Below are 26,520 nucleotides of genomic sequence, written 5' to 3'. Positions count from 1 at the left end.
CAGTCAGAATTTTTTTTAAGCATAGCGTTCTTTCGGTGAAACACCGAAATATTCTTGGGAAAAAGCTAATTTGCATCCCAAGCCTAGCGTTCTTTAGGTGAAACACCGAAATATTCTTGGAAAAAGAGCAAATTTGCATCTCAAGCGCTTTATAAAACGAGCTTTTAAAAGAAACCACGCTAACTAAATGGGGAATACTGTCCTCAGCAGAGGCGATACCACAGCGCTGCTACCTCAGCGCTATTACCTCAGCGCTGTTACCTCAGCACAGGGCGCTATCAGCTCCCTCAATTTCCTCACCAAATGTAGCCGGTCTTGTCAAAAAGTCCCCAAAACGAGCCCCGCCGCAGCCGTGGGGTCCTCACTGAGCAAGCAGGGGTGGTGGCAAAGCGGGGGGGGGAGCGCAGGGAACCGGCACCAGCACCGGCACCGTCATCGCGGCCGCCGGGGACACCTGGTGGCGGGCAGGGACCGCGGGCAGTGCCCGCCGGGGAGGGAATGGGGCTGGCCCAGAGGGTCCGGGGGTGAAATCGGGAAGGACTGGGAAGGGTTCTTGCTGAAGGAGATGCTGGGAGAGTCTGGAGCAGTTGCACCAGGGGCTGAGCTTAACGGGAAGGGAGGCAGCTCGTCCCTGGAGTGATAAAGGGGCTCCGTGAAATAAGCATCCAGAGTGCCAGTCCGGAGAACTGGGCCGGCAGAGAAACCCGAGACCGGTACTGCCTGCCACACACTGCGCACTTGAGTCTCTCCTGATTCTCTCTCTCCCCGCTGACATTTCCTGGGATAGTTTTAAAAGGAACGAACCTTCCGGGGAGGACACTGCAAGGTGATTACAATGGGAAAATACAACTGACCCTTTCACTTGCATTGTTGTGTTTGGTTTTTTTTCTGAGGCTTCTTGTAAAGACAATATTATTCCAGCATTATTCTTGCTTCAGTAGAGAGATACTGCTGCCTAGCTGGACTAGAGATTTTGAGTAGACATTATGATGTTCAAAAATACTATTTTAATGAAAAAAGTCACCCAAACACTAATGAATGTCATGTTTGCCAGTGCTTTTAAATGTTGACATCTTAAAGTTTGTTTTAATAAGTCTGCATGAACCTATGCTTGAATTTATGGTTGTGGACTGTATTTCTTGATTTAAGATGTATATTGAAGCAATAGTTAAGCACAATAAATGAAAATGCAGTCTTCCCTGGCTGGTTGGGATCTTTGACATAGACAAGGAGGCTCCTTTCCACTAAAGCCTTCTGCTCTATTTCTAGCAAAGGGCAGCAAAGTGAGGAGAAGTTTACATGGCAGCAGAATACCTGTAAATGTCAACTTGCAGCCTGCTCTCCAGAGCTGAGCAAACTGGTACAACCAGAAAGTTACATACCCACCAGAGGTGGGCACAGATGGAGAGGAAAGCAAGAGGGAGAGGACGAGAGAAAAACCAACAGAATCCTGGGTTGTTTCTGCCAGGCTCTGTAGGAGCAGACTTTATTCCAGTGATGTTGCAGGCCTCATAATTTAGGGTAGCAGTTGGGAGCAGCTACATCAGTCCTGATAAGATCTTTTATTTTGTGTGTGATTGCAGATATGGCTCCTTGCAGAACTGGCCCGCAGAGCAGAAATAGGGAAATTCAAATTTCAAAACCAGACTTGGGTTTGCTTACCGGAAAGCGTGGAGGAGGTGGAGGAAATGTGGATACCTTGCCATGGCTTATTTGGCAGGCAAACTAAACATGTTCGGGGCTGTACAACACAAGAGGGAAAACACCGCAGCTCCTCATCATCTACAACTTCAGAGCTCTACAGGAGGCAGAGCACACAGGGAGATCCCAAGGACTCCACTGCCCTGCGTTTCTTCGCTACAGGTATCTCTCGTTTGCAGCTCTAGGTATGGGAACCCGAGCCCGCAGGGTTTGGCTCAGGCAATGCAGAGCCTGGCAGGATGGAGCAAGGGCTCGGTCACCGCGCTGCTCGCCAGCCCCGGAGCTCCCGAAGGAAGAGCCGGGGGGAGCGGGCGGTGGAGAGGCAGGGAGAGAGAGCTGAGAGGCCGGGACAGCCGGGCCGGGTCGGATGGCGTTGTCCAGGGTCTTGAAAGCGGGGAGCAGAGGCTGTGCCGCCCCGCTGCACCCGCACCGCTCTGCCTGGGGTCCGGCTGAGAACGGCAGCGGCGGAGATGGGGAGGGCGATCCGGGTGAGGGACCGGGGCAGCCTGCGCTCACCGGCTGGTTGCGGGGTAAGGCTCTTCCCGTGGCCCCGTGCTCTGCCCTCTCTCCACCCCACCTGTTGCTCGCTGCCGCTCACAAACTCGCAGCCGGTCCCACACCCGCGATCCCCTCCCAAGAGCTCCGCCGCCGCGACGAACGAAGCGGGTGGGAAGGGGAGGAATGGGGGGGGCAGGCGGTGGTCAGGCCGCTGGGCGGGGCCTGGTGTTTTGGTTGATCGACAGCACGATTGGCCAATGGGGAGTTGGCATTCCCCTGGTCCCGGGCTGGAGTAGCCAATGGGGGGCGGGGCTGGCGGGAGGGGTGGGGCTTGGGGGTGTGCGAGGGAAGGCAGGAGCGTGTGTGTGAGTGACTGTGTGAGTGTCTGTGTGTGTGTTGTGTGCGTGAGTGTCGTGTGTGTCGGTGCAGCCCCCGCCCCTCCCTCCGCATCTCCTCCCCGTCCGGCGGCTGAGGCTCACTCCAGACCCAGCGCCGGGCAGAGCGGGAGGAAGGAGGTGGCGGGGGACGACGAGAAGAGGAGAAGGAGAAGGAGGAGGAGCAGCGCCAACCTCTCCCCCTTCCCCGCCCTTCTCTTCCCCCCCGCCCCCCTCCAGTTCCCCCCTCGTCCCCTGCGGTTCCGTTAACGGCTCCGGCCCCCCGCGCGTGGCGTGTCCCGCGGGGAGGAGCGCGCGCGCGCCGCTGGCGGAGAGCGGAGCCGAACCGAACCGAACCTGTGCGTGTGTGTGCGCGCAGGGCGGGCGGGAACGGGGGGGGGGTGGGGGGGGAGAAGCCATGGGGGTCCCGCGGACCGAGGAGCAGCCGGAGCGTGGGCAGCGCCAGCGCCAGGTGAGGAGCGGTCCCTGCCCCGCGGCACGGGCGGGGGGGGGGCGGTCGGGTGGCTGGGGGACTGTGGATGTACGAGAGAGCTTTTACTGCCGGGAAGGGCTCCGGAGCAGTTCGGGAGCCTCCTCAGGTGCCGCTGGGACACCCACCTCTCTCTTGCTCCCATAGCAGAGGACGTCTCGGCTTCTCCGGGCTCCGCGGAGGGACGGAGGGCTGCGGGGGTGAGCGGCGAGGAGCCCCGGGACCCTTTCCCCAGCAGCAGCACCCTGTGTCCTCGCCTCAGCCGCCACCCTGTCCCCGCCTGTGTTACCCGTGGGGTTGGGATTGATCTGCTGGGTGCATCGGGGCGGTGGGGTGGGCTGTCACCTGCAGGGCAGCTCTCTGCCCCCCTCCCCGCTTTTCCCCTCGGAATCCCACCCGAGGGATGGTGGCAATCGCGGGGAAGTCGGAGATCTCTGGGGTCGAGCTGTTTTTCAGAGCGGAGACGGTGCGAATGGGGAGGTGGTGTGTATGTGGGGGGGGTTGGGGTGCGCCAGGCATTTTGGGGTAGATAGAGGGAAAGTCTTCCCGCCGGGCAGTTTCCTTAAGGCATTTTAATGCTCTTTATTTCGTTCCGATGGACGAGGCTCAACCTGTATCCATTTGCACTCTTTGTTATCTCGGGCTACTCTGGATACGTGTCCAGCCGTCCGTTCTCTAAACTTAGGATGTGATTTCCTTAAACCCTAGCCGGCTCAGACCAATTTGGGGTTAGGTTTCGTCTCCCTGGCTCTGTACCTTCTCCTTGGGGCTCCTCAAGCCTTTTTCTGAGCTGGTGTCTGTCCCTCCGAGCGGGGAAGTCGCCTTGCCCAGTCGTGACAAAGACAAGCTCTGAAGTTGACAAATTTCAGCTGTGGCTATCGCCTTTCCCCAAGGTGCTCAGTATAAACTACCTTGCTTTTTGCTGCAGGATTATTTTCATAACCCATGAAGAGTTTGGAATGTTTGCTTTCAGCTTGGCTTTTCTAGAGGGAAACGCGTTGTATTTTTTTATTATTTTTTATTTTTTTAATGATGCAGAAGACATGCAAAGTTAGAATTGCACATGTAATTCCTCCGAGCTCTTTTGTGCGCAGTTTTCACTTCTAAAAGTTAACGCTAGATGGCTTTCTTATATCAGATATCCATCAGAGAAGCAAAACCATGGAATCTGTCCCTGCAGCCTACTATTTCTGGATTTGTCTATTTTTTCCCTCTCAGGAATAGTTAACTGCTGCCTTGGTCAGTTCTGCACTGATTAGACCAGAGCAGACTTTGAAGTTTGTGTACTAGCTGACAGAATTCATTGTGTTGATAAGCTCATCTTTCAGTTTATAAATGTAATGTTATATACCGACTACCAATATCTAAAGGAAGTTTGTTTAGTTGGAAGGTAGCTCTGCAGAATATTTAGGTTGCTTTAAAGGAAGGCAGCTGGACAGGGAGAGGTTTTTGCAAACAGGAAAAAAGCCTGCAAAGATTTAGTCTCAGTTACTACTTAGATTGATGGACTTAGTTTAAAAAGGATTGTAGTGCATTACTATTGTTTGTTCAGCTATTTTTTCCCAGATTGTGTACCTGATTGTTGTAGACTGAAGCATATTGGAGTTGGATTCAGACTCATAGTGCATCACAGTCTGCTGGATGTAGGGCTGATGCCTCATTAATGTATTTTTTTGTGGTTTTCCAAAACTCTGCCTGTTGTCAGCAGTATGTGCTATCTGTCCCCCAGTTGCTGCTTTAATAGGCAGCTCAGAAATGCTTCAATCTTAAATTTGATCTTTGAAATATTTTTTATTATTAATGCAAATGTGTTTCAGTCTTTAGGAGCTATAATGCATTAGGGATATTTAAACACCACTTAGGCTCCCCAACAGTTGATTTATAATTTATTTAGCAATCATGTGAAGCCAGATTGTTCAGAGAGGTCTCTGAATGTATTGTCTTGGTTTTGCATGCCCAATGGGTTAGTTTACCAGGTCATGTAACAAGGAATACTAAGTTGTAAGGATGCCAAGGTTTTTCACCAATTTTATTGAATCAGTTGAAGATTGGGTCATCCATAAATGTCAAGGGTATAACATGAAGCCTAGAACTAAACAAGACCTCATTATTATTTTTTTTCTAGCCATTACTTGCTTACTTTGCAAATCAGAGTATATATAAACTTTTCTGTTCTATTTTCCTGAGAGAAAGGTAATATGCAGACATTTCCTGACATACCATTACTCAAGTGCATTGTGAAATACTCTTGCAAATGAGGAGAGGCAAATGAGGAACTGAGCAAAGCAGTGGTCAAACAGGCAAAACCATTTCTTTCTTTCACTCTTTGCCCTTTACAAGTGACCCGAGGCTGTTTGTTTTTTCACTTGGAGCTTCAGATTGGACGTGATAGCCAGACATTGCACCTAAGCTTTTTCTGTGCAGATCAGCAGTTCCAGCTGCAGGAGAAAGTAAGTATTTTCTCCTTGCTTTGGCTGGAATCAAGATTTTATTTAGATGGTTGGGTGTTTTCAGTAGGTTCATCCCTTTTGCTGATGAGTGATCTAGTTTAGTAATATTGAGTGAGAAATGCTGTGTTATTATGAAAATAGAAGATAAGTTACAGATTGTGGAAAGAGGGTGGGGCACTGGGTTATCTGGTTTCTCACGTTAGTCATCCCAGAGTACCAACAGTGGCTGTATTGACAGCTTGAAATGAAATCATGCTTGGATGAATGCTCTTTTTCCATGCAGTTTTTGCTTTGCAATATAAAACACTTCGCAGTTTAAAAATGGTTGGGCAAGCTGGGTTGTGAAACAGTGAAGTAAAGAGGGGATGGCTTCTTATCTATGTAGTGAAATGTTGTATTTGGCAGAAATTTGTTAGGTAGCTTAATTTAGAGCAGATTCTTCAAAACATTGCCTCTTTCAAAGTTAAGAGAAACTTTTGTTTATTTCTTTATTTTTAAGGAATTATCCTTTTATAATCTGAGCAGTTCAGGAAGTTTAGGGTCTTTTTCTATCCTGTTTTTTTTCCTACATAAATTATCTTGGGCAAAAACTGTGGGGACTCTCTACCAAATCCAAGAATCCAACAAGAATTAATGAGGACTGTTGTTATGTGTAGGATTCCTGTTATTTGTAGAATTATAGGATTTATATCTATCTATATATATTGGATTTATATACTAAGGATTTATATCTAATAGATTGAAAAGTATATTTCACATAATTCTTTTTTAATTTTAAAAGTACTATTTTTTTTCACAGATCACATTAAAAATAACATTAATTCCTCATGACATTCAGTGATGATGCTGTATGACTGGTTAGATTTTTGAGATTTGGCTGAGACTTCACATGAATAGCTGTCTTATCTTTTTTAGTCTATTGTGAAAGAGCATATTTAATGTTAAACATCTGATGTATTCTGACAGAAGTCAATGAGAGACCCTGTCTTCCTTTGTAGTAAAGCACTGACCCCAGATTTAAAGCCATTTTCAGGCATAACTGAATGAACTGATGATTGAGGAGGATTATTATAATTGGTGATACTCTTGTTTTTAGCTGGAAACAGGACAGCACTAGGCAGAAATGTCATTGTGATTATTTTGCACCCTGGTTCTGGCTAGAAGGTATGTAGACCCTTGTTTGGATCATGGCAGTGTACTTACATCAGCAGTTAGCTACTCAGGATTTGTAGGTTGATTTTTCTGGTTTTCTGGAACTTTTAAATAGTGATCAGATCATAGGTAATTCAAGGTTTTGTTTAAAAAAACGTCTGGAATCCTTATGGAGATAATGTTCTGAACACATAGTTAACATAAGCAGCTGATGTTGCAGCTTCTGCATCTGCAAGCAAACAGCTTTATTTGATCTGAGGCTTGTAAAACATTTTAAGAGCAGACATTTGCAAAAACGAAGTAGGCATTTGTTTTAATTGCTGTTAGCTGAGGATTCTCTCTTCCTTAGTCTCTATATCTGTGTGCAACACGGAGAGGTACAGGAGCTGTTTGGGAAGTCAGGGACTCTAGAAGGAGGCTGGAGGGAAGGTAGGAAACTGCTCTCTAGCAAGGAGGAGCCCGGAAGGTGGCAGGAGCTGAAGTTGTCACCATTTCCCCTCCCCCTCAGCAGCTCAAATGAAATTCTGAGCACAGGACTTGGAGTTTTGCCATCGACTTTGAGTCTTTTCTTTATAAAATGTCATCATTTGTTGTCTTGGATCCTGCCAAGTGACATACCCACTTCTGCAGCTATTTGTATAATCCTCCTGTATTATTTGCCATTCTTTCCTTCCTCTCACTCCCCCTTCACCCCTGGAATTCTCACTGGTACAGGATTGTGATAATGCCTGCCTGCTGCCTCACCTTTTAGGTTGGCTTTTGAATTGTAAGTATTTCACATTATGATTTCTCAGACCTATGTTAGATGAAAATGATTTAGTGGGATTTATGTTAGAGGACATGGAACAGAGATACAAAGCTCCCTTACAAAGCTCCACAATTTGTTCTTCCATTTCCCTTTTGGTTCATCACCCTTTATATTAAACCTGATATAATCTGTGATGAAATTATGGAACTATTTTACAGATTACATGAACAACAGATTACAGTGTCTAATAAAACCTAGTTATGAGGAAAAGTGCTCAGAGAACACGAGGTTCTTTGGTAGGTGGAATGTACAAATGGAATTAAAATGGTTGTTTTTTTTTTAAACCCAGTATATGCTCTTCCAGCCCTTCTTGAAGTTTTTCTGGGTTTTTTTTACGGTTTTGTTTGTTTTGTTATTGGGATTTGTTTGTTTTTCTTTTTTTTTCTTTAACACTTGTTTGTTTCATATGTTCAGGAGGGAAAGGAGAATCTGGGCCTGTCTGTATTTCATGTGTATTTTTACATTCACCTCAGTCAAATTTGATAAATTGTGAAAGGATGTGAGAATGAAATGGCAGTTGAAGTGAGAAAGGACAGAATAAAGCTTTCTATAGGTGTTATAAATGCCCATGCTGTTAAATGCTTATACTGGGTTTTTTTTCTTTCATGTGAGGGAGTAAAAAGGAATCCTGCAATTAATGCTTAGTTAGTGAAACTGTCATGGCAAAAGCATTTGTCTCCTGTATTTTCTGGAGATGGCATTTGTGAAAGATCTGAAATTTCAGTCTGTCTTTTTTCCCCTATTTTCCTTTATTTTCAGCTGAGAATTACAATTCATTTGATCCCACTCTTCTTCTTTGGTTGTTTTCATTTGTGGCTCTCTGTTAGCAACTAATTATTTCTTACTTTTAGGTACCTAAAGTACATTCAAGGACAAGAACACTCTCAAGTATATTTCTAATCTCATGAATACCTAACACAATTTAGTGTGAAATCTCATTGCAATCTTAGTGTGACACAAAGTGAAAAAAATTAGGGGGAAAATACAGCTTATGCATGCACATTCTCATGCATAATGTGCATAGCAATGGTGTGTAGGCAAGCATACATATTTTTCTGTGCTGGTTTTGCTTATTGCAGTGGCCAGCTGCTCCAGAAGAATTAGGAGCAGTTTATGGTGAGCAGGTTATCCTTGCTGTTCTGCTGTGCTTAAAGTTAGCCTTGGTTGTGCTTTGTAAGGTTGTCAGGACAACAGCTTATTATTATTGTTCCTGGTGGTTTTTTCTCTATAGCAATGGAGGGAGCTGTTTCAAAGAGAGTGGCTGCCTTAGCAGTGGGCTGTAGGATTGCCAGCTGGGATATGGGTTCAGCAGGATGCTCTGGGTTTGTCATGTAAAAATTCTAATTGATGCTGAATGCAGACCCAGTGTGAGAATAATTTTGTTCATTGGTCTAATGCAAAACAACCCATTGTATTTACAAACCCATGGCCTGGTTTCTCAGCAGTATTGCCATGACTCCTCTGTTCTCTTCCATCTGAGGCTCAGGGACAAAGGTTTGATGTTTGTCAGGGTGAAACCTGTGATATGAGTTGAGACAAGGTAGGAATTAGTTTAAGGCTATGTTATGTCACTCTGCTCCAGTCTGACACTGGAGCTAACACGTGAAACCACTGGGGATTTCTGTTAGGTTGAGTTTGTCATATCTTTGACAAAAACATCAGATGAAGTTGGAGTTCAGTGATAAGCTGTACAGTAATTGTTTTACTGTTGTCATTTTGAAGAACTGGTATTCTGGTTATATGGTAAATGAGAAAAGAATGTTCAGTAGTACATACAACAAGTTAAATGACTAAAAAGGGGCTTTTCTGCTTGAGGTCATTAGATGCAAGAGATGGAATAGTTTCAACTGAAGTAACTTTTAGATTGTTGGCATGTTCAGGGGTGGGAGTCTTGCTGGGATGTTCAACAGGGAGAATTATATGAAGAAAGCTTTCAAATAAAGAAGAAAACCTGGCAGCCCAGAAGGCCAGTGGCATCCTGGGCTGTATCACAAGAAGTGTGGTCAGCAGATTGAGAGAGGGGATTCTGCCACTTTGCTCTGGTAAGATGTCACCTGGAGTACTGTATCCAGCTCTGGAGCCGTCAGTACAGGAAGGACATGGAGATGAGGGAACAGGTCCAGAGGAGGCCATGAAGATGATCAGGGGGCTGGAACACCTCTCCTACAAAGGTGGTGACCTTTGGTGACCTAATAGTGACCTTCCAGTACCTGAAGTGGCTACAGGAAGGCTGGAGAGGGACTGCGTGCAAGGGTCTGGAGTGATAGGACAAGGGGCAGTGGTTTTAAATTAGAGAATAGTAGATTTAGATTGGATGTTAAGAAAGAATAATTTGTTATGAGGGTAACGGAAAAATGGAAAAGTTTGCCCAGGGAGGTGGTTGAGGCCTCATCCCTGGAGATGTTAAAGGTGAGGCTTGAAGAGGCTCTGAGCAGCCTGATCTGGGTGAGGGTGTTTTTACTGCAGGAGGTTGGACTGTGTATCCTTTAGAGGTCCCTTCCCACCCAGATTATTCTATGATTCCATGAAATAACTTTGAGGAAATTCTTTTTATTTCATAAACTATGCTAATACATGGGACTTATTTTGGCACTTCCATAGCTACCTTTATATTGTTGATGGAAAGATATTCCTGAGTTTGATTTTCAAATTCTTACATCTGGGTTGAGCTGTTGTAATCATTTAAGTGATGCTGAGGTAGCTAAAAATCCATTCTCAAAACAGTAACCTTCTATTTCAAATTCCCCTTTCAGACAACTGAAGCAGCAGTTCATTCACAGAGTAATTTGGCACAGATACACAGGCATCTGCATTCAGTTATGAAAGCTGACTGACAGAATTAGAAGCTATTTGGATAAACCTGTCAATGCTCAAAATGTTGTCTACTTTATCTGGTTCTCAGGTTTTTTTGAGCTCAGGCAGGTACTCCAGAAGTGGTTGTATTCCCTCTCTGATTCTCTGCTACTTGCTGCCCTTTCTCAGAACAATGTTCCCACTGGATTTCTGCATCTCTGAACCCCACAGCCTTTTCTGCAGAGGAAAACATCTCTAAGGATGATTTTTTAAAGGTGGTGGGGTTAGGTGGGGTAAATGCAGTGATTGGTTTAATCTGTAACTATGTGAGAACAGGTTTGCTCATTTCTGCTTCTCTTCAAAGGTGGAAATGGACCAGTTTGCTTCAAGAAGGAGACAAGATAGGCAGAATTATCTGAGATAATTCAAGAGGTGTACAGGTGGTTGTTCAGTGTTTCACTGACACCCCCCAGGCTATCAAATCCAAACTGAACTCCAGCAATGTTCTCTGCATGAGAGGAGGTTTCTGCTGTTAGAACAGAGAAGTTTTCCAGGATTCTGAGCTGTTGTTGGGCTCTTTCCCAAGATCCCAAACATGATGATTGTTAATGGCAAACAATACTTCATTAGTCAGAGATTCTCAGGTTTGATGAGTTTTGATAATTTTGCTAATGTCAGTGTTTCTCTCACACTAGGGATGCTTTGTGCTTTTCCTCTGTGGTTGGGTAACTTTAAGTGAAGTTTCTTCAAGTAGAATTATCCTTTATCTTTTCTATCTTGTTTTGCTGAGTTAAAAAACAAACAAAACCCTCCAAAAATCTTGAGGCTGAGAGAGGTGTTGCACTGTGTGGTTGCATAAGGCTGTTTCCTTGGAAAATAGCTCTTAAAAATAGCTGACTATTGTACTGATCTGCAGAAAATCAATACATTTTATAAAGTCTTTTCTTTTTACTTTGAATTTTACTCCTGCATTTTTAAAGTATCAGGCACAAAGGTATGCTCTATACACTGATAGTATTAATATAATCATATATTTAGTGATAAAGTGCATACATTTGGGTTCACAGATGGTTAATGGAATACCTTGGTTTGTGCCTATGGAAATACTGAGAGATAATAGCTCTTCCTGGCAAAATAGATGCTTAATTTCTTATGTAGACTGCAGGCAACAGTATCAGTGTTCCTGTTGACTCATCTTGCCACCCTTCAGTATGCCTGTAGTTTTTTTAGGTGTTCAGTGTGTCAGAGGTGTTTAAAGTTGCAAGTTAAGTTTTCATGAACCACTTCTTTTTCTGTCCCAGCTTTTCTCAACCACATTTCTGAGTATGTTTGTATAAAGTCTTTGCAGCAGCTACAGAAATCACTGTGGGGAAAAGTAATGAGACATTTAAACCATGTCAGGTGGTCCCCTCTGGGACTTAATGACAAGTTATAAGGTTGAAAAAATGTAATCACCAGACAAACCTTGGACTCTCAGCAAGGGCTGTGCCAGGATCCTTGTCACCTATGGGTCAGTGTGTGAAAATCTGCTCAACTAGAAATCCCCAAAGCAGAGGTCAACACACCATGACAGCTGTATATGAGGTACTGATCAAGTTGATAAATAAGTTTAATTTTCCCTTAAGTAATTCTTTGCATTGCTGTGTTTGTTACAGTGTGAAGTCCTTCTTGTGTAAGGGGAGGAATGACTTGGGGTTGTCCCAGTTGTTTGTTTGCTGAGGCTTTTTTGCCTAAGAAGTATTAAAATGGCTGTGTGTGGTGTTCCTGACTATCTTTTATAGTCAGGAACTTTTATATCTTTGATATCAATAGTACTGGAACCTTTCTCTATGCTGCTGAAACTGTAAATGCCATCAGATGAAATTTAATATTGTTTGTAACAGTTTGCTTGTCATGTACCTCCAGTTTATCCAGGCTTTTAAATGGTTTTCACAGCAACTCTATGACCAAGTTGCAATATTATGGTTTGGATGGAAGGACTGGTTGGGTTGTCAGGCTCAATATGTAGCAATTAATGGTTTCTATTCCATGTGGAGATCAGTCAGAAGTGGATTTCTATACTGGGACTTGTTCTGGTTAGTACTTTGATCAATGACCTGGTGGAGGAGTTGAAGTGTAACCTTATTATCCTTATCCAATTTGCATGTGACATCACATGGGGGAAGCAGTAACACATTTGGGGACAGCCCTGAGCTTTAGAGAAGCTGTTGGAATGGACCTTGTGATGTTCAACAAGGATAAAATGAATATTTTAATGCCTTGCAACAGAACAGAGTGGGAACTGAGTGCCTGGGAAGCAGCATTGCTGGAAGGGACCTCCACATTCTGACAGACAGAAGCCAGCAGGTCAGTCTTTACTCCAGCACTGAAAAAGGATGGAGTTTTCAGTTTTGGGTTCCCAGATGTAAGAGAAACATGGGGTAAACTGAAGGTAGTTCAGTGGAGAACCAGCAAAAGGAGGGATTTGGATCCTATAAGGAGAGGCTGAGAGCCTTTGCATAGCCTGGAAAACAGAAAGCTCAGGGGATGCTTAAGAGCTGCCTCATCAGGTGATACCTAAGATTATTAAGAAGATACCTAAGATTATTAAGAAGATACCTAAGATTAACTTAAGGTTATTAAGAAGACAGAGCCAGGTACATGGCAGGAGGAGAAGAAGCAGTGGTCAGAACCTAAAAAGGTGAGGTTTTCATTTGGCAGTAGGAAAGAAAAATCAGCCTGAGTACACTGAGGAATTGGAACAGGTAGCACAGGCTGGTTGTGAAATCTGCATCCTTTCTGGTTTCTAAGACCATACTGGGCAAAGCCCTTAACAAGTTGGTCTGAATTCAGTGCTTTGAGTGGGAGGCTTGATGAGATGATGTTCTGGGGTGCCTTCCTGAGGGAATAATTCCATGAAATATCACAACTTTTTAAATGAGAGTTGGTGCCATAGCTGAAAACTGAGTTGCTAATCCAGTGTGCTGTGTTTGTACTTTGTTATAGTACAGAACATTTCTGTTTTATGATGTTGGGAAGATGTTTTTATTTTGTTTTTACAAGACTAAGAAACAGACTATCCTGTATTTATGTTCTTTATTCAAACCAGTCAACAAAAATTCCCAAATAAATTATTGGTGAGTGAATATTTTTTCATTTTAGTAACTAATGGAAGAGTGAGCACTTAAAGAAAATAACATCCCTCGAGGTTTGGCTTCAGATATAGTTTGTTCACTTTGTCACTGGATTCTGAAACGTGATTAGCAATACTAGAATTTGAATGTGTGAACTTCTGTTGAGCCATTCATCTGGATCTTTTCCAACAGATTGTTTCACTCTTCAAGAGCAGGACATGTGAGTTGAGAATTGGCTGTGAGCCAGTCAGATTTATATGTGTATTTTGTTCTTTTGTTCTGATTACTAATTTTAGTACTGTGAAACTTTTGGTAATCTAGAGTTATCCTTGTGGCTAAAAAAAAAAAAGTTATGATAATGTCATTTAAAAATCCAAATTAAAGTATTTCAGTTCTTAAAACAGCTGCTCATGGCACCTTTTTATGTTCAGTCTTAACTTCTTTGCTTCGTTAACTATAAACAAGAGCCAGCAGAACCTCAGAAGATTGAGATGATTCCTGTTCTTGCTCATCCAGCTTCACAGCAATTACACTTCCAAGTATTTCTGTGTTTACCAAAGTGTGAACTAGACCTTCAGATCCCTGTTTTGTTATTTTTATAATCCATTTTATTAAGTGTTTAAAAATTAAGGGTTTTGTATAGCGTTCAGCTTCAGGATGAAAGAGGTTGTAAGTGCATGCTGTGTTAATCATAACAAACAGGAAAGGGAATGGAAAGAATTTCCTTTAGGATAAAATTCCTTAAAGTTAAAATAACCCTTGTAGAGCTTGTCAATTGGCTTAGAGGGGTGTAGCTTGGCTTCTGGAGATTTTTTGCTGAAGGTGAAAGGACATGGAGAAGGTTGGTCTGTTGTCCTTTTGAGTCATTTTCAACAAGAGGAGCTAAAATATCTATTTTTGTTAAATGGATGGATCTGCAAAATTGTTGAATTAAGCCTGATCCTATGTACAGATCCCTAGCCTGAAACATCCTTTGCCCTGAGCTGAACTCCAGTTCCAGAGCTGAGCTATTTACTAATCCAGTTGCTAAAATAAACAACTCCATCATTGATCTCTTTCATGTAGCAGAATCAGAAACAGAATTGTTATGGTTGGAAATGACCTCTAGGATCAACACAGCCAACCATCAGCATCCCCCCCATCCCCAATAAATAAATAAAATACGTTTATCTACATCTGTTACACTCATTTCTGATTTGCTCTTAGCTTCCTGCTCTTCTGGTTCTCTTTTCTCCCATCTCATACTGCAGTGGAAAGCTCTTTGGGCACTCACTCTACAGAGGACTAGAATTTTCTTCTAACTTGTATCCTTATTTAACTTGCATGTTTTTTAGTTTTCTCCCTGTTACTTACAGACAACTTGCTCTGTCAGACCTCATTTTTCTGAGGTTAATTTAGCCAAACTTTTAACCAGTCCTTAGACAAGAAATTTACCTTCCTCCTGCACACTGTGGTGGCTGGGGAGGATCAGCCCCTTCTCCACCTGTGTTCTGTTGCTGTGCTTATAACTCAGAATTTAAGCAGCCTTCTACAGTCTTTTCTGTGGGAAATAGAATGACATCAAAGCTTTGTTTTTACTGGAAATATTATGCAGTTTTGTCTTCAAACAGTACAGTGCTGTGGTTATTCTCTTTGTGGTGTTTTCTGCTGATGAGCTACCAGGCCAGTCAAAATTTTTTCCTGTAGTTCTTGAGAGGAGTGACTTCAAACATATAAATAAAAGTGGAAGGAAACTGTTCTTCCAAACATACTATTTTTTCTCTGCTGTATTTTTACATTCCTTTGGAGTGCCAGTGCTCAATGTTGTGGTGTATTCAGATTTCATTTGTAACTCCCACTTTGTGACAAGGTCATTATTGCAAATATGAGGCAAGAGTGATTCCAAGAACTGATTCCAAGAACTGCTTCCAAGATTGGTCTTAGGGTGCCTGGAGTAAACTGTTACATTAGATGTCATCTCCTGACTTGTTCTGTTTGCAGTATGGTATTTTATCAGATAACTTTCTTATTTCCACATTTCACTAACAGCAGTGTTTTGTATTCCACTGCTGAGCTGATCTAAGGAATCTTCTGCTGTATAGAGCTACAGCTCCTGACCCAGCTTCTTCCTGTGCTTGTGGGACCCTCACTGAAGCAGTGGCTCTTGCTGGCTTCCTAAATAAGCTGATGAGGCTTATGTATCACCAAGTGACAATTTAAAACACAATGGTAGCAATATGGAGGGCAGCCTTAGAATCATAGAATTGGCTGGGTTGGAAGGGACCTCAGAGATCATCAAGTCCAACCCTTGATCCACTCCCGCTGCAGTTCCCAGCCCATGGCACTCAGTGCCACATCCAGGCTCTTTTGAAATATCTCCAGACACGGAGAATCCACTACTTCCCTGGGCAGCCCATTCCAATGCCTGATCACCCTCTCCAGAAAGAAATTCTTTCTAATCTCCAACCTAAACCTCCCCTGGCACAACTTGAGACCTTTTGTGCCCTCTTGTCTTGCTGAGAGTTGCCTGGGAAAAGAGCCCAACCCCCCCCTGGCTCCAACCTCCTTTCAGGGAGTTGGAGAGAGTGATGAGGTCTCCCCTGAGCCTCCTCTTCTCCAGCCTCAACACCCCCAGCTCCCTCAGCCTCTCCTCATAGGGTCTGTGCTCGAGTCCCTTCCCCAGCCTGGTTGCCCTCCTTTGGACCTGCTCCAGAATCTCAATCTCCTTCCTGAGCTGAGGGGCCCAGAACTGGACACAGGACTCGAGGTGTGGCCTCACCAGAGCTGAGCACAGGGGCAGAATGCCTTACCTCAACAGCAGTTGTAGAAAAATAATCCATGAAAGGCAAGCTTCCAAAATCAATGTGGAACTGAAATACCTGGAAAAACATTGATTTGACAAGTTACTCTTTATTTAAAACATTTCTCTAGCTTTGATATGAATATAGGGATGCTCCTAATTAATGTCCTGCTATTGTGATTCTTATAACTTAAGTGCAAAATAGTGTCCTAATGTGTGGCAAGAATGAGGTTTTGACATGCAGAGTAGCTTCCAGTATTGTGTAGGTTTTCATTATATTTGCATCATCTGAAACTGAACCATAAGAAAATGGCAGGATTGAATCTTGATTTCTTCTGATGTGTTTTGCAAACTACTCATTTTGCTTCATCTTTGCTGAACCTAATCCTAGCTGCTGGTATCAGAGCCAGTAACTCTCTCCATCTGATGTGTACAATCAAACCTTTACTTGAAAATGAAAAAAAAATGCTTGAAAGCTCTGTAAGTGCTTGCTGACTTTGCAGTTATCTGCTTTCCCTTGTGATTATCTTCTTTCCCACACATGATTATACATTGGAATATGGAACACACCAACTGGTACTTGATAAAGTAAAAGTGATGTTGTGAAACTGGAAAGCCTGAAGGCAAACCATGGTTTTCCACTTAACCTGCCCAGTTTTTGAAGGGTGTTAGGTTTAGACCTGAAGTGTGCTTCACCTGAAAATTTCAACAGTCTGCCTAGGGGTTTTGTAGCTGTGAATTGTAAGCTTCCTTCCTCTAAACTCTGTCCTTTCATGCAGTCCAACTCATCTTTGATTTCAGCAAGGCTGGCACAGCAATGGAATGTACAGGCCAGAGCAGAGTTAACCTGCAGTTTGATGTCACACCAAGTCCTGCACTTGGCCATTTCACAAATGAGTGAGTTGCTGCATTTTCTAAGTCAATGTGTCTTATAAAACTTTAAGGACTAAATGTTTCCAAACGAGTCAGTAAAACTATATAGACATCTGGAAAACTGAATGATGGTGAAAGTTATATTGTAGGGCCCAATGAGTTTTATTTTTCTTTTAAGGCTTTTGACTGATTCTTAAGTCAGCTACTCATAATTTCCATTCATTAGTGGGTTTAAAAACTCTTTTCATTGGCATTTTATTTTCAGGGCAGGTCTAAGATTTTGAAATTAATCTCATAATCTTCCAGTTTACCAATATTCCCTCTTTCACAATGGAGCAGTTTCAGGGAATGTCAGGATTGTTCTTTTGTAATGAAACTAGCACAGATAAGGTGTTTGCCTTAGCATTTCTAATTCTGAATGCACTACAGCATGACTTAGGAGTTGATAAGTGGAAGTTAAAAACAACATGGCAGAAGGTGACAGGCTTTGCAAATATTCAAGATGAATATCTGAAAAGAAAGCAAATAGCAAGAGGAAACAAAGTTTATGGAATAAACCCTTATACATAAATATTCAGGTTTTTTCTCTAACTTGACCAGAACTATAAAAAGCATTGAATGGTCATTTTTAGCAGCTCACTAAATTGAGTTGAGTAATCTAGATACAGTTTTAGTGGAAAATGAGCTTAAACAGAATTCACAAAAATACCCATGCTAAAGAAAAGTGATTGACAAATGTTGTAGTGAGGTCTAAAAGAATTACATCAGCAGCTTCTACTTTGCTCTTTAGTTTGTGTGGGGTTTTTTTAAGGTTCATCTTGAGTCTTGAGGTGGAAAAAATATATACCCCTTTAGCTGTCCCACCATTTACCCTGCCTCCATATGAAGGCAGTCTGGTTGTCATTTAAATTCTTCATGGAGAGCTCACAGGTTGCTGTCTTGCAATTTTTGCTCTTCCCAGTGTTTCATTTTTATAGCTTTTGCTGCTGTAATAGTTTGACTCCTAGATCTGGTCACATATCAGTGTTTTGGCAACAGACACCAAAATAAATACACAGCTTTCATGTATTTGCTTTGTATTTTTCTATTCCTTTTTTTGTTTTGGTTTGTTTTTTTCTTTCTTTTGGGTTTTTTTCTTTTTAAGCTAGACTTCATGTTCATCTGTGCTGAAGTTAATAAAATGTGTTAAAATAAGTCATATTTTGAAATGGCAAATATACCTCTTTGAAGTGTTCCTGTGTAGCATGCCCATAACTTGGTAGTCTTGACATCTCTGTGTTTGCTGCTATGGAAAAGGACAGAGCCTTAAGGGAAAAAAGTCTTTTTAAGTACAAAAAAATGTTTTTTGTAGGGGCTTTACTGGTAATACAAAGCCAAACTTGAGCAGAGGCTGTCAGGAATTATAGTTTTGGGCTTTATGATTTCCCATCTACTACACAGCCTGAGATGTGACAAAATGAGACAAAGATATTAATCCATTTATGTTTCCTCTTAACATCTGAATCAGCTTTATGGTGAAACATCTTCTGAATTTTTTTTTGTACTCGTCCTCACCCAGAACCATTTATTCCCCCTCTGTATTCCTTATTACAAACCTGCTGTTGTCTGATACAACTCCAGCTAGGGCCACAAGGGCCATTTTTCTCTTCTGGTGGATGCTCTGAACAAGTTTCCCATGAACTTCTTTCCTACCATATAAATAACATTTGGTATTAAGTTGTCTGTGACCTCTTGCCTTTCCTCATCTGTCACTTCCATGAAGAAAAAAAAAACAGTTTTAACTCTGTTTATTTAAACATGGATGCAAAGTTGTACATTCAGAGAAGCCAAGGAGCCCTTGAGAAACAGAGGCTGTGCCAAGAGAGGTTTTCCTGCTGATTGGGTCAGTAACTCCAAGCATTTCACATCTGTTACTGGAACCTGAGTAGGGTGGCACCACAGTGCCCAAGGACTAAAGACCAAACTGGTCGTGATATTGGCCTTGATATTGGAGATGGTCGGTCACCTGCATTTGTTGCTCCAGGAGGATTAAAATCCAATATTCAAGCTTGACTAAAAATGGTTTGTTTTCATGCTCACCAACATCCTTCTATAATCATGGGTAATAACATGACTCAGATTTCATTTTTAGTTCATGCTCTGAAACTTCTGCTGAGATCAGAGAACTCCTGTCCCAGTTGTTGTCATTCAGTGCTGTGTGCAGGGTGGGGTTTGTACAACCTCACTCCTTGGCTCTGAGGCTCTCCAAGAAACAAATTTATGAACTTTATAGATGTCAGGGTTTAACACTGGCCCAGCAATTAAACCAAGTGACAGATGCTCTCTATTAATCTCTCTCTCCTTCGTGATAAAGAAAGGAGAGGGAATAAGGGAGAGAGACTGATGGGTTGGAAACTAAACTACACAACTTTAATGAAACAGTAATGATAAACAGGAAAAATTACTAAATCTATACAAATATACAGGAAAATGGATACCACATTCCTCCCCTCTCTCCCCCAATAACTCTCACATCACCACCGAGGCTGCAGGGCAGCCCTGGGAAAGTCCAGGCTGGAATCCTGGGGTCAGCAGCAGTTGGAGCTGGAGGCAGGAACACACAGATATGGGCTGGGATGGATCAGGAACACACAGATATGGACTGGGATGGATCAGGAACACAGGCAGAGGAAGGGATGGAATCCTCCTAGGATGCTGAAGGAAACAGGGACAGGTGAAGGAAGGGAAGCAGGAAAGGCAGGAAGAGAAGGCAGCTGGAAGCAGGAAATCATGGCTTGGCCCTTGTGATGCCTCAAGAGTATGAGGTGTATGGGATGGAATCCTCTGTTTGGTCAATTCTGGCATCTATCTTGTCTGTTCCTCCCCAAAGGAGGGAGGAACCTCTTTATCCTCCTGCAGGTGGGACCTCTTTATCCTCCTGGAGGGTAAAATTTTCCTCAGAGCTGAGCAGTGTCCTTGGCTCTGCACACCAGTCTCTAGCAGTAACTAGAAACATGGAGTGTTATCAGTCCTAGAAGCACACACTGTCTGAGAAACTTGCTGTTAATTTCAGCAAGTGCAACTACTTTCAAGAGACTTGGCTAAAAGCAAAAGTACAAGACAGAAAATCACCTTTATCCTGGCCCAAACCAGGACAATAGACTAATGGTATGGTGTAGCAAATCCTGTATTTTTATTGCAGCAGGAACAATGTGTACATAGAAGTAAAGATAGCGTTTCACTGTTTAAAAAAAGTTTCCTTTGACAATTTAAATTTTTTTAACATAAAAAGCCTCTGACAGCTCAAAGCCCAATAAACCAGAAAGTCTTACATGCTCTGTTGTGAATGGAACTGACTGGTTAGATGTGCCATATGTAGGAATATATAAAATAATGTTAGGAAAAAATGGTGTTCTCAAGGTCCTTGGTGCAGGACCAGCAGGCTGGTAAAATGATAGCCCATTTGTAGTCTCATTTCCTCATATAAAGCATGTTTTCCTTTAACCATTAATTACTGTTATCCCCAAGAGTGTCTTTGTGTTGCTGGCTTCTTAATGTGCATTTATGATTCTTAATATGCATTCTATGATTCTATGAATTGTTGCTCTTGTGAAGGAGATCAGGGCATCATATCGAGCAGTTTGGAGGCAAATACCTATCAAAAAAGAAATGCTGCTAGCAAAGGCAGAATAGCTCAGTGAAAAATTTTATATTCAGGGTTGGTTTGTGAGGTGTTTTTAGTGTGTGAACAATGAGGAGACAAAGTAATCATCAGCTTATACACTGTAAAGTTGTGGGGTTTTTTTTTCAAAAGTACAGTTTCCACAATACTTGATAGCTCCCACAGTGTGCAGTCATATGGATGAATGGGTTTTTTAAGAGTATGAAGAATCATTGCAGTTGAACTTTTTTATTCTTTACATTGTAATTTTCTTCTTTAGTTCACGTTAAAGGATAAAGGAAGAGCACAAATGAGAAGCTTTCTTTAAATATTTTAAAATTCCCAGAGCAGAAGGGTTCAGGAGTGGATGACTGTCCTCCCTACTGCTGCTCAGATTGTTATGGTAATAATAAAAAAAGAATCTCTGAATAGAAGTGATTAATTTTTTTTTTAGCTCATAATCTGCTGGAGGAGGTAGAGAGAAGCTGAGAATGAGAAGAGGTGGAGAAGACTTGAGAGCACAAGGTGTGGGGTTGAAGTGTGTCCTTGTGTTTAACCATTGACTTAGGAAATAGCTGTCACCCCAGTCTACCCTCTCCATTCATTCCCCAGGGAGCTCTTCTCTTCTTTGAAATGGGAATTTGACATCCATACACTTTATCTTGCTTTCAAATTTTTTTATTTAACCAAGTGCTCTGGCTTTTGGTTTGCTTCTGCTCTCACCCCAAAAAGTTAATAAAGTCAATTCAGAACCTAATAGGATTGTTCTCTTGGGAATAAACTGATAAAAAGTACTGTTCTGAGCCTTCTGAAGAGACTGTCTTAGGGAGGCATGGATACACTACAATAAAATCTCAACTAATTGCCAGTAGCTCAGCTGATTTATAGCAACAATATAAAGATTCTCATACTTGAGCTGACCACAGTAAAACTTTGCAGTTATGAGATGTTATGAAACTTAAAACCTCAGCTTCTAATAAAACATTTACGGCCTTCAACCTTTTTGACAATAAATTAAAAAAATAATCTGTTTAGGAGGAATTGCCCCTGTGCTCAGCTCTGGTGAGGCCACAGCTTGAGTCCTGTGTCCAGTTCTGGGCCCCTCAGGAAGTTCAGGAAGGAGATTGAGGTGCTGGAGCAGGTCCAGAGAAGAGCAAGGAGGCTGTGAAGGGATCCAGCACAAGTGCTGTGAGGAAGGGCTGAGGGAGCTGGGGGTGTTGAGGCTGGAGAAGAGGAGGCTCAGGGGAGACCTCATCACTCTCTCCAACTCCCTGAAAGGAGGTTGGAGCCAGGGGGGGGTTGGGCTCTTTTCCCAGGCAACTCTCAGCAAGACAAGAGGGCACAAAAGGTCTCAAGTTGTGCCAGGGGAGGTTTAGGTTGGAGATGAGAAAGAATTTCTTTCTGGAGAGGGTGATCAGGCATTGGAATGGGCTGCCCAGGGAAGTAGTGGATTCTCCGTGTCTGGAGATATTTCCAAAGAGCCTGGATGTGGCACTGAGTGCCATGGGCTGGGAACTGCAGCGGGAGTGGATCAAGGGTTGGACTTGATGATCTCTGAGGTCCCTTCCAACCCAGCCAATTCTATGATTCTATGATTCTATGAATATTTTTTCCAAACTGTAATACCATTTCTACTCCAATACTTTCCTCCTCCCACAGTCTCATTCTGCAGTAAAATTTCTCATGTCCTTCACTTGTTCCCTGCTCTGTCACCCACACCCCGTTATTAATTTGCCATCGCCTGCTTCTGGAACAAAAAAAATCACTTCTCTGGTTAAATAATATAGGCCTGTGGTACCAGAGCAAAACTCTCTTAAGTCCTGGATCTTTTACTTCACCCAGAGGGACAGAATAATTCTTTTTGTCTCTCCAGAGGCTGGCAAAGAGCTGTCATCCCCTCTACACCTTCTGCCTGGGAAGTCTGTGCGCAGATTTGCCTCTTGCCTCCTGCCTGGGATGGTTTCAGATTGAGGGAGAGGCTCTGACCCTGAGCAGGACAGCAGCAAGGGTTGTCCCCTGGGCACTGACAAGGAAGGGAAAATCCTTTTCCAGCTGTGTGGTTAATGGGGTTTGTGCAGTTTGTAGTGTCAGAGATCTCAGAGTAAGGGAGGCATTTTGCTGTTTGTTTTAAAATTCTTTTCCCTGGGATAGCATGTCCTTAAAATAAAAGAATAGATGGAGGTATGATGTGGGCTTTTTAATTTTTGTTGTTGTTGTTTTTTTGTTTTTTTTTTAATATTTGGTTCTTTTTATTTGCCCATTTTTATTTATTTACAGATAATGTCCCTTCAAGCCACTTAGACTTTAAATGATTTTCTGTCTCATCAAAAGTAAAAATATTTCAAGAGGTACAAGGATCTGAAAGTCCATATATGTGGTTGTGGTTCACAAAGATATGGGGGCTTTTTGTTTATTTATTCAATGGATTTTAAATGCCTAAAGAATATAAATATTCACTTTTTTCTCCCCCCCCTATTTGGTATCCATACAATTTGTATCCTTTATCATAATATGGATGAAATATTTTAAAAATCCGTAGTCTGATATTCAGTTATGATGGTAATGAAAGCCTCTTGAGCTGTGTATTGCTTTTCAAATTAGTTACTGCTGTGCAATTAATTGCCCTTAATTAACAAATCTTTCTTTTAAGTATAGAGACTGAAGTGATGGAACACTGTAAGAGACATTGTAACACTGCAGCCAGTATTTGTTTTTAGGAAAACCTCATCAAGAAAAGGGGAATTTTAATTTTTTTTTGTCAGAAATGTTTGGAATGTTGTTTTTTACACATTTATCTGGGCAGCATAAAACTGAGAAACAGCTTATAGATTTAGAAGGTAAACCCAGTTCAGTCAACATATGGAAGAATCATAAAGTCTAAAGCCAGAGATTTTACTAGTATTAAAGCAAAGGTGCCACCTTGGATAGGGCTGTGAGAAAACAGTTTTGAGTTTGTATCAGGATAAACATGGAAAGAGAAAATTAGAGGAAGGAGTTTGGAGTGAACTGAAATGCAATATAAACCAAGTGATTGCCTCCTCAGGGGTGTCTGTTTTCTTGAGTCCTTGCTTTTGATGCTGGAGATGATGCTAGAGAAATGAAGAGCAAACATTGTAACAGACATTGTAACATTGCAACCAGTATTTGTTTTTAGGAAAACCTCATCAAGAAAAGGGGAATTTTAATTTTTTTTTTGTCAGAAAGGTTTGGAATGTTGTTTTTTACACATTTATCTGGGCTGCATAAAACTGAGAAACAGCTTATAGATTTAGAAGGTAAACCCAGTTCACAAGTCAACATGGAAGAATCATAATGTCTGAAGCCAGAGACTGTACTAGTATTAAAGCAAAGGTACCACCTTGGATAGCTTACATTTAGGGCTGTGAGAAAACAGTTTTGAGTTTGTATCAGGATAAACATGGAAAGAGAAAATTAGAGGAAGGAGTTTGGAGTGAACTGAAATGCAATGTAAACCAAGTGATTGCCTCCTCAGGGGTATCTGTTTTCTTGAGTCCATGCTTTTGTTACATTTCACTTTCTAAATTTTGGTCCTGTTTTGTTTTCTTTGTCTCATTTAATAATAACTAAGGGGAAAAATGCATTGTTGATCTTATCTGTGGCTTCCTTATGGTATATCTAGGTTTTGTTCTCCAGTAAAAATATGCTGCTACTTCCTTAACCTTATTGTTTCCTACTTCTCTCTGTATTTCAAAAAGCAGCAGCCTGTTTTCTCTCTAAAAATGGAGAATTACGATAAGTTTTATTTATGAAACACCTGCACAGGAGTGAAACAGAACATTTTAGCTCTCACTGTTTTATGGCAAGATTTCTGGTGCCTTTCCGTCCTGTAAACAAAAGGAGTCACTTAGAGAATGGGAAATTGGCTGTTTACAGGATATTTTCTGTATGAAAGGAAGGAAAAGTGCTTTTGCAGTGATCAGCCTATTGTGTTGGAAATATTAGATGTTATATTGAGTTAATTTGAGTTTAGTGTTGGGAGAGGAAATAAATAGCAAGATAGGTGGAACCACTTCAGTAGCACCACATCCCCCATCAGCTCCTGAAATCAAGGCAGGAGTTAGGAGATGATGTGCTTTGGTTTGATCCCAAATCTTATGTGTAACTTGTGATCATTGCAAGAACTTGATCAGGTGTAGGCTACACATGGAAATAAAAACTGAGAGCTGATGGAATGTGGGGTTTATTTCAAAACAAGCACTTTTGGTACTTGTACTTTTAATTACTGTCTCACATCTGTCTTCCAGCTGCCTAAGAAATACAGTTGCCTTGGCTAGAGAAATGGCAATGAGATTTTTTCCACTGTATGCACTATCCTGTAAGATACTTACTAGAATTACTTCTATCCCTAAGGTGGTGATTTAATACAGGAAATAACAGCTCTTCCTGCTGTGTGTCTTTTCTTTTCCCTTTCTTTCAATATGAATGTAATATTGTGTATTCTCAAGCTAGATTTTGCTCTCTGAGATCCTACTAAAAGTGAACTTTCTTTGAAACTGTGTTAGCACTTATACAAACCAGAAAGCCTATCACATATAGGCACATGATAGTTTTATGTTCTGTTTTATAGTTAGATAAAACTGTTTATAGATAGTTTTTATGCTGATCAGACAGACCTATCTACAAAATTGACTTTACAGACAGTTTTAGCTTACTTCATTCAGAAGAAATATACTTTCCCTGCTTGTTAATGTTTCAATGTGGGTTTTTTTCTGTCAAATGTAAAGTTTGCAGTGTTAAATACATCATTGGCTGCAGATCATCCCATGGGTGGTCACAGAATGGTTCTAAAGTGTTTTGGATGAACTACTGCCTTTCCTCAGAACACTTTATGGAACTTCATTGATTTTTCTCAGCCTTGCAATTGAAAATATAGAACTAATTTTATAATATGGCTCTAGGAGTACTGTTCCCTTTATCATGACCTTTGGAACAGAGCCATAATGAAACAGTCAGATCGTTCAGTAGCTACTGGTTCATGACCTCTTCCCCTAGCAAAGCTTTTTTTTCCAGTTATTGCCAGGAAGTTACACTGATAACAACTTTATATTCTCTGTTGCAACACATACACAATGTATGTGTTACCTTGTGCTGAATTGTAAAGCTGTTGAGGTGTTCATGTTCTTTTTTTCGGTAGCAAATTAGAAGATTTTCATTTTACACAAGCAGTGTTTTTACTTATGCCTTAGTATCAGAAATAACTCATTTAAAAATAAAACTAACCCAGACCTCTCATTTGACTTGCAGGTATCTCTGTTTCACTGATATCAGAAAAAAAGTGACTCAAGTTTTCCTCCTTTGGGAATCCTTCTAGCCAAAGGTAAGCATAATTTCTAACCAGTGTGCTTGCACTCTTACCCTACCTTTTACATAAAAAGACAGCTGTACTACTGTCTGTCTTGTTGAACATCTCACAAACTGAATTTCTTTGGGATATCTGGAGCATCTTAAGGAAGTCATAAGAGAATCATTCATTTAACTCTGCATACAAGTGAAATTCAGTCCTTTTTGGAATCTGTGACTTGGCAGATTGCCTCTCATGAATACTGAAGCATATGGTACAATCACTTTGAGGCAACACTTATTATACAGCTGTTGTTACACAGAAGCATGATTGCATTTCTCAATGCATTAGATAAGCAAAAATAAAATCATAATTCTAGTGATTTGGGAATTCTTAGCTCTGTCTTCCTTTAGGAAAGAGCTAATATAGCCAGAAATAGACACTAACATAAGACACCAAAAGAGCATCCTTCTGTGGGCTAATTAGGCTGCTTGTAGAAAATCCTGAGCCTCCAGTTGCCAGAAGTCATGACATTTTGATATTTTCT

At 41.8% G+C, this 26,520-nt stretch overlaps 1 protein-coding gene across 4 annotated transcripts in view; it reads left to right on the top strand.

Annotated features, from left to right (window-relative positions):
* Nucleotides 1–2,568: 2,568 nt before the first annotated feature.
* Nucleotides 2,569–26,520, top strand: part of SIPA1L2 (signal induced proliferation associated 1 like 2) — a 124,450-nt gene continuing 100,498 nt past the window's right edge. For all 4 annotated transcript variants that reach the window (XM_030447609.1, XM_030447608.1, XM_030447607.1 and 1 more), the window contains exons 1-2: nt 2,569–3,045; nt 25,937–26,009. The gene's annotated coding sequence lies outside the window, so the exon portion shown is untranslated. The remainder of the gene's footprint in view (nt 3,046–25,936; nt 26,010–26,520) is intronic.

The sequence above is a fragment of the Calypte anna genome, chromosome 3, assembly GCF_003957555.1.
Source record: "Calypte anna isolate BGI_N300 chromosome 3, bCalAnn1_v1.p, whole genome shotgun sequence".
Taxonomy (NCBI): Eukaryota; Metazoa; Chordata; class Aves; order Apodiformes; family Trochilidae; genus Calypte; species Calypte anna.
The sequence above is the reverse complement of the archived record's forward strand: the minus strand, read 5'-3'. Positions and strand labels throughout refer to the sequence as shown.